Consider the following 14077-nt stretch of genomic DNA (forward strand, 5'->3'; position numbering starts at 1 on the left):
TGCAATGTCATGAAATTTTACATTTATGTTTTATAGGTTTTCACATCTCACATTTAGTTTGATAATCATTTTTTATTTTAAATTTTTGTATGAGGATGTAGGTAGGATGGGTGCCTGAGGCTCATATCTGTAACCATAGCTACTGAGGAGTCTGAGATCTGAGGATCACAGTTAAAAGCCATCCCGGGCCGAAAAGTCCATGAGAATCTTATATCCAATAAACCTCTAGAAAACCAGATCTGTTGCTGTGACTCAAGCTGTAGGGCACTTCTCATTGAGCGGAAGAGCACACAGACAGCGCCTAAGCCCAGAGTTCAAGCCCCATGAATGACAAAAACACAAAGCATAACAAAAAAGGATTGAGGTAATAGTTTAAGATCATTCTTTAAATCTCGAGAGACAATAGTGTCAATACACCCATTTAAGATTTTATTTTTATTTCATACAGTCATAGGATAGTTTTCAAAATCTATTGATCATAAAACTAAGAATTTATTTTGACAAATCTGTTACATTCTTCTATGTATCTGCTCTTATAGTAGAACTAGTATGAAGGCTGAAGCTACACCATTTTACAAGATTGTTCTGACTGACCTGTATTCCTTGAATTTACATACGAATTTATTGATCAGGTGGACCAATATTCTACAGAGATATCTAGATATTTGATAGTCACTCATATTTTGTACCTTGGAAAAACACAAGACCCCAGATATTATACATAGAGAAATGTCTTTAAAGAATACTGGAAACAACTAAAATTACTTTAGGAATGAGTTAAGATTTAGATAATGCTGTATCTGAATGATAACAACTTGAGCTGTACAAGAGAGGAGAGTGAGAGGGGAAAGAATGATGGACCACATAGTTGCTATATGTCATTTCTATTGTGTTTCAAAAAACGGAAAGACTTCAGAGAAGAGAAGGAGAAAAGTAAAGTGTCCTGAGTCAAGTTTCTTTTTAATCCATCTAATAGTTTGGACCAAAAGTCAGTGAAAAATGGGAAAAAATAAAATAGAAAATAAAGCATTGTATATACCTGTTACAATGTAAGGAAATTGAATAGGAATATGATAATTAATTCCCAAAGAAATCAGAGAAAGAATAGCTAAACTCTAAAGGGAGAAAGAATGAAGAGAGACAAGAAGCAAAGTAAAACCTTTATCAATAATAAACACAAGAGTTTGGAAGTGGAAAGGCAGTGGGAACATTCTAAATAACTATAAAAATTGCTAGCGTGGATAGACTATGGATCACATTTTATCATATATAATTTTCAAAAAACATACTAGGAATGAAAGTTTCAAAGTCATGATTTAAAACACTATTTGGATTATAACTAGGCAGTATAGCCCAGTGGTAAAACTTTGGCCCTGCATGTGTGAAGCAATGGTGTGATCTCCCAAACATTACAAAGTAGACACAAAGAACACCCACACAAAAACCACATAAACACACACATACACACCACATACCCACATTTGGAATATTGATATTATCCTATTCAACGGAGGAAATTATCACAAATAGTAAAAGTATGTTAATATATGAAATCTTAATATTGCTTGTACAATTTAAAAGTTTACTAGAAATAAAATAATCACAATATACTTGGATTTTAATAGATTAAGTAAATTGAAAATTAATAGAAGACATGAGAATCTTTGCAATTAAGTTTAAATAATAAACATTTTGAAACACGTGTCCTTTTATTTTGACAAAAGAGTGATGTTACTGGTGTTTTAACTTAAGATTTAGGATATGATAGCGAGATGCCCTATATAACATTAGCGATGGCTATATCTCTAATCATTTCGTTCTGAACAGTTTTATAATAAGGTCACAGAGTTTTCCAGTATCTCTCGAATTACAAACCCTATTTACACTTCCCATCATAGCTAGAAAATGGATGCCACAAATCACAATGCCGAGCTCAAACTTTTTTTTTTAATTCAAGTAAAAATATTTCCACAAAGTGGCCAAGTAATGAAGCTTTTCTTAATAAAGTATGTGCTTCATGAAAATACAGTAAGGATTTGTTACCTGGACAAATATGTTTATAACAATAAGAAAATAAATTTATTTAAAATCATAGCCATATAAAAATTAAGAAAACAATTTTTAAATAGTCACATGTTAAATATTATAAAAGTAAAATACATGTATCTGAATAATTTACATGTGTAAAATCATGCAAAAATAAATTAACTAAACCTACAACTCTGAAAAAAATGAATTACCCTAAAGAAACAAAAGAAATTATTTAAGCCCAAAATTTGAAATTTAGAAAATAAATTGCAGTGTACACTTTAGTTGACTTAATTAAGTGTAAACCCTCTGTATATCGATTTTATAATAAAAATGCATTAACAAAGAAAGCAAAATTACCCATGGATCAATAGCAATAGCAAAAGCATCAGTAGTCCTTCTTTTGAGTGTACTAAAAAATCGATGGAAGAGATAATGTTCCTTCCCTACTAAATGTACTCATTACTTTACCTTATTTATGTAACTGTAACCCCTGTGTACATTTCCATTAAAATAAAATTAAATTGAAATGAAAAATAAACCAAGTGATATACCAATTAAGAATTCTTAGACGCCATTGGTTAAAAACTTTGTAAAAAACTGCCCTAAATACCCAAGGAATATACTTTGATGATACTATTTAAATACTTCAACTTCAGCAGAAAAGCCAAAAGTTTAAAAACTGTTACAAAGTAAAGTAATAAATCAGAATATATTACTATTAATAATAATCATAAGATGAATTTATAGTGGTAGTCAAATATGTAAGAAATGATGCAATTTGCCATTAATTTGCACTTAATAAGTGAGAAAGAATTTTTTAGGTCTTTTTAAATTATCATATGATAAATGAAGGAACTGTTCTGTCACATCATATGATAATCAGATGAAGCTGATATTAGAGCAAAGAACAGATTGTATTAAGTTTTTGAATGTTCATGTATATACTTATTTTGGTTGTGGGAAATTGTGGATATTTCATCTTGGGGTATATTTTTCTTGCTAGGCAGGCGTCATATCAGTGGTTAATTTTAGGATAGGGGTTTCCTTTCCACAAGAACATACACCTGATCTGTCCTTTTAGCCATCTCATCATCAATGGCATCCGAGATGAACACCAACTTGTCCAGCCTGCTACCTTGACTGGCCTGGATCCACAATCAATCCAATCGTAGTAACTAGATAGTGAAGTATGGTGGAAATGATCCAATGCACCAAGCTATAGATTGAGAAGGAATTCCACTGAACTTTTGGCCTGGGTTCTGTTCTCAAGCCTCCTAAGTATTTAAGAGTACAGATAGGAGCCCCTGGTGCCAAGCAGTAACAGTATAAAGCTATTAGACATATATATGACTTAGGCTTGTGATAATCTCAGGAAATGAATAAAAGAGCAGTGAAGCATAGAGGACAGCCAGAATTTTAACTAGGTACTCAGAGGATGAATAAGCTTAACTAGCTACTCCGGAGTCTGAAATCTCATGACCACTGTTCAAAGCCAGTCCAATCATGAAAATACAAGCGATTATCTAAAAAAAGAAAAAAAAAAGAAGTGGCTGAAGTGGTAGACCACTATCCTTGGGCACAGAAACTGAGGAATAATTCCCAGGCATATCAAGCATCAAGAATGATGAATGCATGCATGAGCACATGCACTTGTGCCTTTGCATATTCGCATGCGCATGAACACACACACACACACACACACACACACACACACACACACACACACACACACAAATGAGTATTTCAATGTGAAGTTCTTTATTTTTTACCTTTGCTGTACTTTATTTCCCTGTACTGGCTCACAAATTAACAAAATCAGCTAAGGTTATATTTACATAAAATTCATCATGTTTCTCTAAAATCTACACTCTTTTTGGAAGCCTGCTTTTATTTGACCCAAAAGTAAATTAGTCAGGAAGTCAATTCATCACTCTCAAGTCTATAGTATTAGATGATTGCTTAAGTTCTTCCTAGCAATATGATTTTGTGAAATCCCGCATAAAGCAATATATTTCTTTCACTAGAAATGAAGCCTCTTTCAAAAAATTAATAATAGGTTTTTCTCCTCTTGGCATGCATCTGTAGTTATATTATCTTCTTATATTTCATGATCTGTGTATGACAAAGACTACCGTGAAAGTAAAAACACCCTTCTCAGCATTTTTATACCATTCATAGATATGAATGTGTTTAAATGTTACTGAAATTGCTTTGGAATAAATAATGTTCACCCTGACTATCTTGAGAAAATAGAATTGGTTTCTCAGCACTTTAGGTAAGAAAATCAGGTAAGAAAATCAGAGAAAGAAACAAAATGAAAAGTTTGGAACAACTCAACACATACATTCAAATGAAACAAAACAAGACAGAAAACACAAATTAATTCAGTACTCAAGAACCTGCAGGAAATGCAAAGATTTTTTAAAAATCAGCTATGACAAGCTTATGAAAATCCTGACTACATGGGAGTGCACTGATGTGAGAACAGTGGCTAAAGCCTAGACTAGACAGAAAAAACTGTACAGAATACCATACACTTGTTATTCTAAATTCCAGGATGAATAACAAAGTGGACTGAGGCCAAGGTCATACACAAGTAGGAAGCCAGTTTCTATCTGAAAAATTATCAGGATAATTTAGGGCTGGCACATGACAAAGTGGTAAGCACACTCATTTAGGGGGCACAAGACACTGAATTCAAACTGTAATATTAGGGGTATTAAAGAAAAAAGCTATGATTTTAAATAATTGGAAAAATTGTAACACTTCAGTATTTTAGTGGAGAAAAATCCATTTCAGAGATAGAATGAACCCACGTTCCAATGCTACTTTAGTGAAAATGTTTAGTGGTACTTCAAACAAAACAGAGTTACCTTGTAAATGAGCATGGATGTGCATTAGGGTGATGGAAATACTCTACTTACACAGATGTAAATTAAATAGATTTTTTGGGTAGATTGTAGTTCTTGAACTAAGAGCCTGGGTGATGTCCCTGAGCTTTTTCTCTCAAAGCTACCACTCTATCACTTTGAGCCACAGTTCCTATTCTTATTTTCTGTTGGTTGTTTGGAGATAAGAGGCTTATGGACGTTCCTGCCGAGGATGGCTTTAAACCATGTTCATCAGATCTCAGCCTCCTGAGTAACCAGGATTCAAGGCATGAACCATCGATGTTTTTAATAATTTAGTAAATTGTATAGTTACAGAAGTTATAAATTATCATTGTAACCTGTGTAATATAGGTATGTATGTATATATCAATACATATGGGTAGAAATAGTTTAACATATTTTTGTATCTACAGTATATATATGAAATCATCCTTCATTATAAAATAAAATGGAAACAAAAGTTAATGAGGAGCAAAACAAAGGGAATATTTACAAGTTTATTTTTGTTGAATGAAATATGTATCAGTTTGGAAAAAAAGTCATCTCTACTTTAACAAAATGGATAATTGCTATTAATTCCAATCCATCTATTTGCCCATATTGTGCATCCTCACACATGAATGTCAAAATCAAACCACAATTTTTTGTCTGTATTTAACTCGTCTGTTATAATTTAGGGGATAGATGAAGTAATCAAATAAAGATTAAAATAATAGAAAGTGAGGCTATGAGTTAGAGCTGAAAAAGATTTTAAATATGATAATAGCTAATTAAAATGTATATTTCTTACTTTTACTCTGTTATTATGTCTCTCATTCCCACATTAGGAAAGTACATAGAAGGTTCTCACTAAATTTATGTAATTATTAAAAATATATTGAAAGAATATGGGCATCGTGTGGTTTTAGCTTATTGAGACATGTATGGGAGAGTGTGTTTTTGAGGACTTGCAATACCTTGTCATGTAGATGAAAGGAAGGATGTGCTTATTCAAGAAAACTAGCTAGAGGATTGCTCTCAGAAAGATAGTGATGAATTCTTCCAAAAGGTTACAGTAAAATCACATTCACAACCTTGTTCATTACTGCACTATTCACCATAGACAAGTTATGGAAACAGCCAAGATGCCTTTTGGCAGAGGGATGGTTGGAGAAATTGTGTCATATATACTCAATTGGATTGCACCTATCCATTATGAGCACTGTTACATTATTTATAAAGAAAGTGATAGATCTAAAAATATGTTAAGTAAACGAAGTGAGAGCCAGACACACAAAGGACCCATGTTCTGTCACATATTTGGAAGCCAGACTTTTATGCAAGTTAAACAACAGTATTAACCAAAGTTTTCATTTTTCAGAGCAGTATTTAAAAGGTGTAATTTCTTATAAAATTGAACTTTTAATCTAACAAAATGAATACCAGGAAACTATCACTTGGAAGATGTGAAGGTAAGTCAAAAGGAAGGAATAAAGAGAGTTATGGAGGAAAAATGAAGACATAATATTCAATGCAAATAATATGAAACTAGAAAAAATTAAAGTGGGGTGAGGTTTGGAAGGGTAGGGAAAAGTTATATAAAGATCCATTATACATAAAAAGTAATTTATTGAATGGAAATTCCCGTTTACACCTAGTAAAGATAATTAAAATATGATTAAAAACAATGGAGATATTTGATCTTAAACTGTGTTCTCTTAAACCATGAGTCAATATAATAGTTTCTTCCTCAGAAATTTTCTTTGCAGGTATTTTCCTCATAGTGACAGAAAAGTGATCAATGCAATGAATATCAATACATCACATTGCACCTATAAAATCACAGTAAAAATGTTAGAATTCATCATATGATAAAATAACAGGTAGAATTTGCCAAATGCTAATTGATTGTTTTTCCAAGTACTTTACCTATGGTATATAATTTAATCCTCACAATAATTGCATAAAGTGAAACTCCTTACATTTTTAATTCTCAGATGATGATATTGAAGTCTTCAGAGTTGGAATTACTAGTACAGCATTGCACACATGGTGTTAGCCTGACGATCATCTCCCACTGTATCAATTAACCTCATTCTATTTTATGACTAAAATACCAGCACTTAGTCTACAAATTATAGGAAATTTCCCAGAATTATTGTTTTCACTTTCACAATATTTCACTTTATATTTGTTAGAAAATAGGGAACTGTAATATGAAAACTCAAAGTTCATAATCAATGCATACTTCCCTGGTGAAAGGAACTGCTAAAGTATAATATTCTTGATTTCTAGCTCAAAATAGTAGGAATTATATTTTATCCCTTCACTCAACACTGCACGGCCTGGGGAACCTATCTCTGTTTAACACTGTCTTACTGAAAGAATGACCTGCCCAATTCCTGATGGAAACATTTTGCAGGTCTTATGGACTAATCATTTCCATATTGTAGCTCAACTAAGTTGTTTACCATTCAATATTTTGATTGCTTTTTATACCCAACATTTTGAGAGAAAGTTACTACTTTAAAATGCTATTAAAGCAAGACTGATATTAAAATCACCTTTGGCCCCAGATAAATATTTTATCTTTCCTATACTCAAAAATGCACTCTGACCTATCATTAATGTTAGGAATGAGAGGATAAAAATCATAGACACCAAGACCTAAGTATGAATTAAAGACTCTCCAACTTGTGAATACTATTGGTTTAAAAAGACATAAAGGGCTGGAAGGTGGCTTAGTGGTAGAGTGCTTGCCTTGGATGCATGAAGCCCTGGGTTCGATTCTTTAGCAGCACACAAGCATAAAGAAAAAAGCTGGAATTGACTCTGTGCCTCAAGTGGTAGAGCGCTAGACTGGAGCTGAAGAGCTGAGGGACAGTTTCCAGAGTCCAGGCCCCACTACCGTACCCCTCCCCCCCCAAATAAAGACATCAATACTACCAATTTTTTCTTCACAATTTCTTATGATACTGAAGATTCAATTATAAACTATTAACACTTGAAAATAACTCATTTTCATGGGAGTAGAACACAAAACACAAGATTAATCCTAATCATATTAAAAGACATTTATTTATACTACAAATTCACTCTTATAACTACAAAGATTCTAAAAATAACTGAAGCACAGTGACACAAAAATTATTTAAATGCATCATCTACATTCAGAGGACTGTGCTAATAGAAAACAAAATTATACTAATAATTAGGTTACCCAATTCATTTACATTCTTTTAATCTATTTCTTTTAGTTTCGTAAAAACTGGCTTTTCATAAAATGATCCATAAAAAAGCCTATATACCCATTTACATTTTCAGATCTTAACAATATTTATTTCAGAAATGTTTTTAGCTGTATTTTCAATGAACTAAAATATTACTAAAATATTTAAATAAAATATTACTAAAAACTAATAATTAGGTTACCCAATTCACTTACATACTTTTATTCTATTTCTTTTAGTTTCATAAAAACTGACTTTTCATAAAATGATCCATAAAAAAGCCTATATACCCACTTACATTTTCAGATCTTAACAATATTTATTTCAGGAATGTCTTTAGCTGTATAGTCAATGAACTAAAATATTACTAAAATATTTAAATGGTTTTCAGAAATTGCAAGACTCGCACTGGGATATTATTTATATTGGAAAAGATATTCGAAAAGCCTTATTTGTTAAAGTTGTGATCGTTACTCCCACAAAAGAACTACTAATGAAGAAACATTTGTATGTACAAAACAACTTCAAATGCATCCACAATTTGGAGATGACACATGTTTTTTTTTTTAAATATATATCTAACAAGCATAGCCACAATACTAATTTTCAGTAAATATGATGCGATATTCAAACCTTAAAAATACGGGGTTTATTATCTTAGTGTGAATAGATATGATCTTACAAAGAAAGTTATTTTCAACAGACATCTGGAAAGAGTTTATCCACCTTGAGTTTCCCAGAAAAAAAAACAGAGTAATACCTATTTGTTCAAGTTGGTCAAAATCACTCCATGAATATTTCTTAAAAATATAACCAATTTAAGAAGTCAAACACATATTTTGTACTGACAGTCATCTTACAGCAATAAATTACTACCTAATTATATGTGTATCTTTTTGCCTAACATATATTAAGAACTGAAAATGATCTCTTTTATCTAACTTACGTTGTAAATGCTTTGATTATGATTATGTTATTAACAAATAAAATGTACAGAAGGGTGGTTCCACTGAAATGACAGAACAGATCACTGATAAATAAAAAAAACCTTGCAACACAGTTCTTTTCAGCCTCACCCTGTTCATATTGGCAAGCAACATTGCAACAACACACACACACACACAAACACACACACACATAAACACACATGTGTGCACACGTACACACACATATACATGCATGCCAAATTCAGGGTTTATTGTACAAAAAGTTCAAATAAAATATTAGTGTTTAGGACAAATGATAATTTACCTTATTACAAAATGATACATAATCCAGTCACCATTGAAGTTACATTTCATCTGCCCCTCCACATGTTACCACTTAATTTATTTTAGGTAATACTTTAACTAATTCATTCCTTCTTTAGTTTAATACTAATACTAGATCTTGAACTCAGGGCCTAGCTCTGTCCCAGAATTTGTTATGTTTTTGTTTTATTTTTCTCAAGTCTAGCATTTTTTTGCTTGTACCACAGCTCCATTTCTAGCTTTCGCTGGTTACTTTCAAACCAGAATCTAATGGACTTTTTTCCTTGGTCTGGTTTCAAACCACAATCATCAGATTTCATCTTTCTGATTAGCTAGGAATAAAGACATGAGCCACCAGTGTGGATCCTACTTTTTCCTATACTTATCTATTGCACATACTTAGATAGCAATTTAATATTGAGAGTATAGAAGCAAGATCTATAGTGATTATATTTTTCTGTCAGAAATTCAAGTTAGTAATGTACATTTCTTCTTAAGACCACACACAAAAAATAATTAAGAAGAAATCTGATGATGATGATGATGATGATGATGATGTGTGTGTGTGTGTGTGTGTGTGTGTGTGTGTCTGTACTGTTGCAATATGTTTCACATATAAGCACTGTGCAGGGGTGTCCAGACATTCACAGTAATTGCGTGAATATCTGCCTTGAGCTACCATCTCATGGACAATGTCTAAGTGTCCACTCTAGGCTTCCCGATGAATAGGGGTATACTCATCGTCATCCCTAGTATTCATAGGAGAGGCCTTTTTGGAATGTAGTCTCCACACTGTAGTAAGCGGCAAGAAAAGCACTCTACCACTGAGCCATTTTCGAAGCCAAAGGATTAAGATTCTTGTTTGTAATTTGGTCAAAGCTATGTCCCTTTATGTACGCTACTAAAAATCTATTTACTAATTTCAAGTAAATTCATAAATTCTATTTCCATCTCTTTTAACAAATAAAAAATAAAATTGTTTGCTTTGTAAATGGATCAGAAGAATGGAATTTTTGGCTAGCTAGGTCATTGCACATCTGTATCTCTCTTGCTCTCTCTCTTTCGTGATTCTCATAGACAATATGGTTGCTCCATAATTATCCTAATTTATTTTGCTTTTATATTTTTGGTTGCATCATTTCACTTTCTGCTCTATCATTTCCCAAATCAGCACACATAAACAGAACAACAGAAGTGGTTCTGTGGCTCATGTGGTAGAGCACTTGCCTTGATTTGAAGAGCTCAAGGACGGTGCCCAAGCCCAGAGTACAGGCCCCACAACTAATTTTTTAAAAAAAGAATCTAAATCCTTGATAATTCTTGGAACAGATCTGACTGAAATCAGTTGAATCACAATTTTCCTGCACAATGAAAGGAAAGGTCCAGGCTAGGAAAGCAGCTAGAGAAGGCAAGCAGATTGTATGTGTGACAAAACTTTGTGGAAAATGGTACAGAGGATTACTTACTGGAGATCCACTTGCACTGAAAGCATGATGCTGAACTATTGTTTGCTGATTCTGAACTATTGCTTTGATCATTATATTCTCCAAGAAGAAAAAATGAAATATAATTGATATCAAAGGACTACTAATACATGTGGTCTCCTCATTAAGCATCTTCAATCATCAAAATCACCTGAAGACAATAGATAGGCCTACTTTTTTTTTTTTGTCCGGTCTTGGGGCCTGAACTCTGGCCTGGGCATTGTCCCTCAGCTCTTCAGCTCAAGGCTAGCGCTCTACCACTTGAGCCACACCGCCACTTCCGACTTTTTTCTTTTTGCTTATGTGGTGCTGAGGAATCGAACCCAGGCCCTCTGGCATGCAAGGCAAGCGCTCTACCACTGAGCCACCTTCCCAGCCCAGGCCTACTTTTTTAGATGGAAACAAGTGTTTTTAAAAAAACAAGAATTTAGGTAGTCATACAAAGGACTACTATTTTACTACTGAATTATACATTTTTTTCTAATGTTGGTTACCAATAAATAATGGATCTATTAGAAAGCTGTTAAAGCTCATATAATGAATAGTAATTTCTCTTACACTATATTTTGGTATTTCCCAAATCATTTACGTAGTAGGCTTTGTTTCTTATTTTCTCCTTCCTAGAATAAGCTGCACATGAAGACACCACTGGCCCTCATTTTCAGTCTGTGCATTTGAATACGGAGGAAAATCTTTCCTCTGCTCTCTATCAATTCACTACTCTCCAGTTAGAATAATTTAAAATAGTAAAAATGGAAAAAGAGAAAATAAATCACGGTGAAAAAACATGCAGAAAATTCACCGGATTTTTCTGACCATTTAACCAACGTGAACTATTGGGGAAATACATGGACACCTCATTCCCACATTCAAAGTCTCTGGTTAGGCAATTCTGATGAAGACAAGGAACAAGATGAAAACGTGAGGAAGGTATCAATTGCAAGAACATAATGGAGAAGAAACCATGCAAATTTCTTCTTTGGGATGCTGAAATTAATCGGCTTACTACAGTGCCGAGACTACTTGCCAAAAAGGCCACTCATATGTATACTAGAAATGAGGTAAGTATATCCCTCTTCATCGGGAAGCCTAGAGTGGACATTTAGACATTGTCCATGAGTTGGTAGCTCAAGGCAGATATTCATGCAAGAATTCTGAATGGCTTGGCACCACTGCACAGTGAGTATATGTGGAATAATACCAGAATTGATTCTTTCGTACTTAATCATGATGCAGATACCAATCCCCAAACTAAGGGCCTCTTGACCCCCTTAAATATTGTTTCTTGGGATAGAAATAGCAAAGATACGCTGTATCTCCTTCTGTTGAAACATGATATCAAACCGGGATTGAAGAACAACTTGGAAGAAATTGCATTTGATATTGCCAAAAGCACAAGTATGTATCACTACCTATTTGAAGTTGTGGAAGGCTGTACAAATTGTTCTTCTACGTAGTAATGGTTTGGTTAAGTTTCTTAAATTTCAAAAGTGCCAGTCCATCCTTTGTGGCCCAACAAAATATTTTCATGATACAAAACAACAGCAATATCTTAATTTAAAAATTTATGGATTCCATGGTATTCTTCCACGTGAATTGCCTGACTTTGATGTCAAAATGTATTCAAGAGTTGTTTGTATGCATTTATAATGATTTCTGCAGAGTTTGTGATTTTTTTAATTTTATCTTATCTGTTGAAAAGAATAGTATAGAAATTAAAGATATTCCTGGTGCTTGTCTGAAAAAAGTATCTATGTTTGTATAAAGTCCATAATCTATTTCATTGTCTTCTAGATATAATACTTTGAAGTCTACGTTTTTTTATAAAATATAGGTTCATTAATAAATGTGTCCTTTCAGATTACATTCCATATAGGAAAAGTTTAAGATTCCTTTTTCCTAAGTCCTTATATTATTTTATTTCTTTGGGATTAAAAGATAATGTTATCTAATTTCAAGTTTTGTAAAGGTTATGCTATGTAAGGGCCTTTGAAAGTGAAGGTTTAGTACACTGATGTCAAACTAACCTTTAATTCTATGAATTACAGGTTATGTTACGCTTGTATTTTTGTAATCAACTTTTTCAAAACTGTTTTTCATTTCTTGCATTTTAAGAATGAAAAATATGGAATAATTCACAAATTTTCATACCATCCCTGTGCAAGTGCTATGTTAATCTCTGTATTGTTGTAATTTGTGTAGACTTGCTGCTGAAGCATGGAATATCCTGTTAATTTAAGTAGTTAACAATGTAACCTTTATACAGGCATATATCCTTGGTTGCCTATTTGTAACAAGGAACCTTTATTGTTCCTAAATATGCTATTGATCTTATTTCTATAAATTTCTATGTATAGTGGAAAAAATTTATATTGTTTGGTCGATTGCTCACATTTGCCATTTTTTGTCAATGACTATTTTGTCGTTTTCATTTTAAATTTGACCATATTTTGAAGCCTTTATAGCTAAGTCCAAAGGTAATGGCTTTTCAAGTACTTATTTATCAACTGAGTTAGCTTTGTGGAGCTAATGGATTCAAAGTAAGCCTTGCTTAAAAGCTACTTCTAAACTTCTGCAGGTTAAAATTTCTTAAATGAGGTCTCAGTGGTACAAATGTCTTTCTGACCCTTTACCCTTCTTCCATGTAGGAACAGACCAACCAGAATATCTTATCCTGACAGCATAGATTGTCTTACTGGAACAAAAATAATCTTAGTTACAAGGGTTCATAGAGAGATGAACACTTCAGCCCTAATTGTTCAGAATAGAAGGTATTTTATCAAAATATAATTGTTAATTATTCCTATTATTTCAAAAGTAGCTAAAGCCAAGAAGGTGAAAAAATGTTCATATTCATGTTTACCTAATATCCTGGCCTGTCTACCATCCAACCAGGCAGGAACTTATACTAGTGACTTTCTATCACCAAATATTTCCATAGCTCCTGGAGAAGTCCATATGTTTTTCCTCAATATTAGGCCTTAAATTGGTAATGTTTTAATCAAAGTGTTTCCTCTTGCCTCCAGGCTGTAAATTTACAAATGGTAAAGTTTTAGGTCTAACTCTACCAAAAACTGAGGTAGAGATAATGGAATAATACTTTAAAACAGAGTTGCCTTTGATACCCTAACCACAACGGAACATTGCTTAACAATGTCTTATATTATATATACTTATATATTTTATATTTATATTTGCTGATCTTAAATTTC

At 32.8% G+C, this 14077-nt stretch overlaps 1 pseudogene; it reads right to left on the minus strand.

Moving 5' to 3' along the window:
* Positions 1-12984: 12984 nt before the first annotated feature.
* On the minus strand, positions 12985-13084 carry LOC138804416 (U6 spliceosomal RNA; annotated as a pseudogene).
* Positions 13085-14077: the final 993 nt, after the last annotated feature.

This window comes from Dipodomys merriami, unplaced genomic scaffold (genome assembly GCF_024711535.1).
Source record: "Dipodomys merriami isolate MVZ:Mamm:240054 unplaced genomic scaffold, mDipMer1.0.p SCAF_361, whole genome shotgun sequence".
In the NCBI taxonomy this organism is placed as follows: Eukaryota; Metazoa; Chordata; class Mammalia; order Rodentia; family Heteromyidae; genus Dipodomys; species Dipodomys merriami.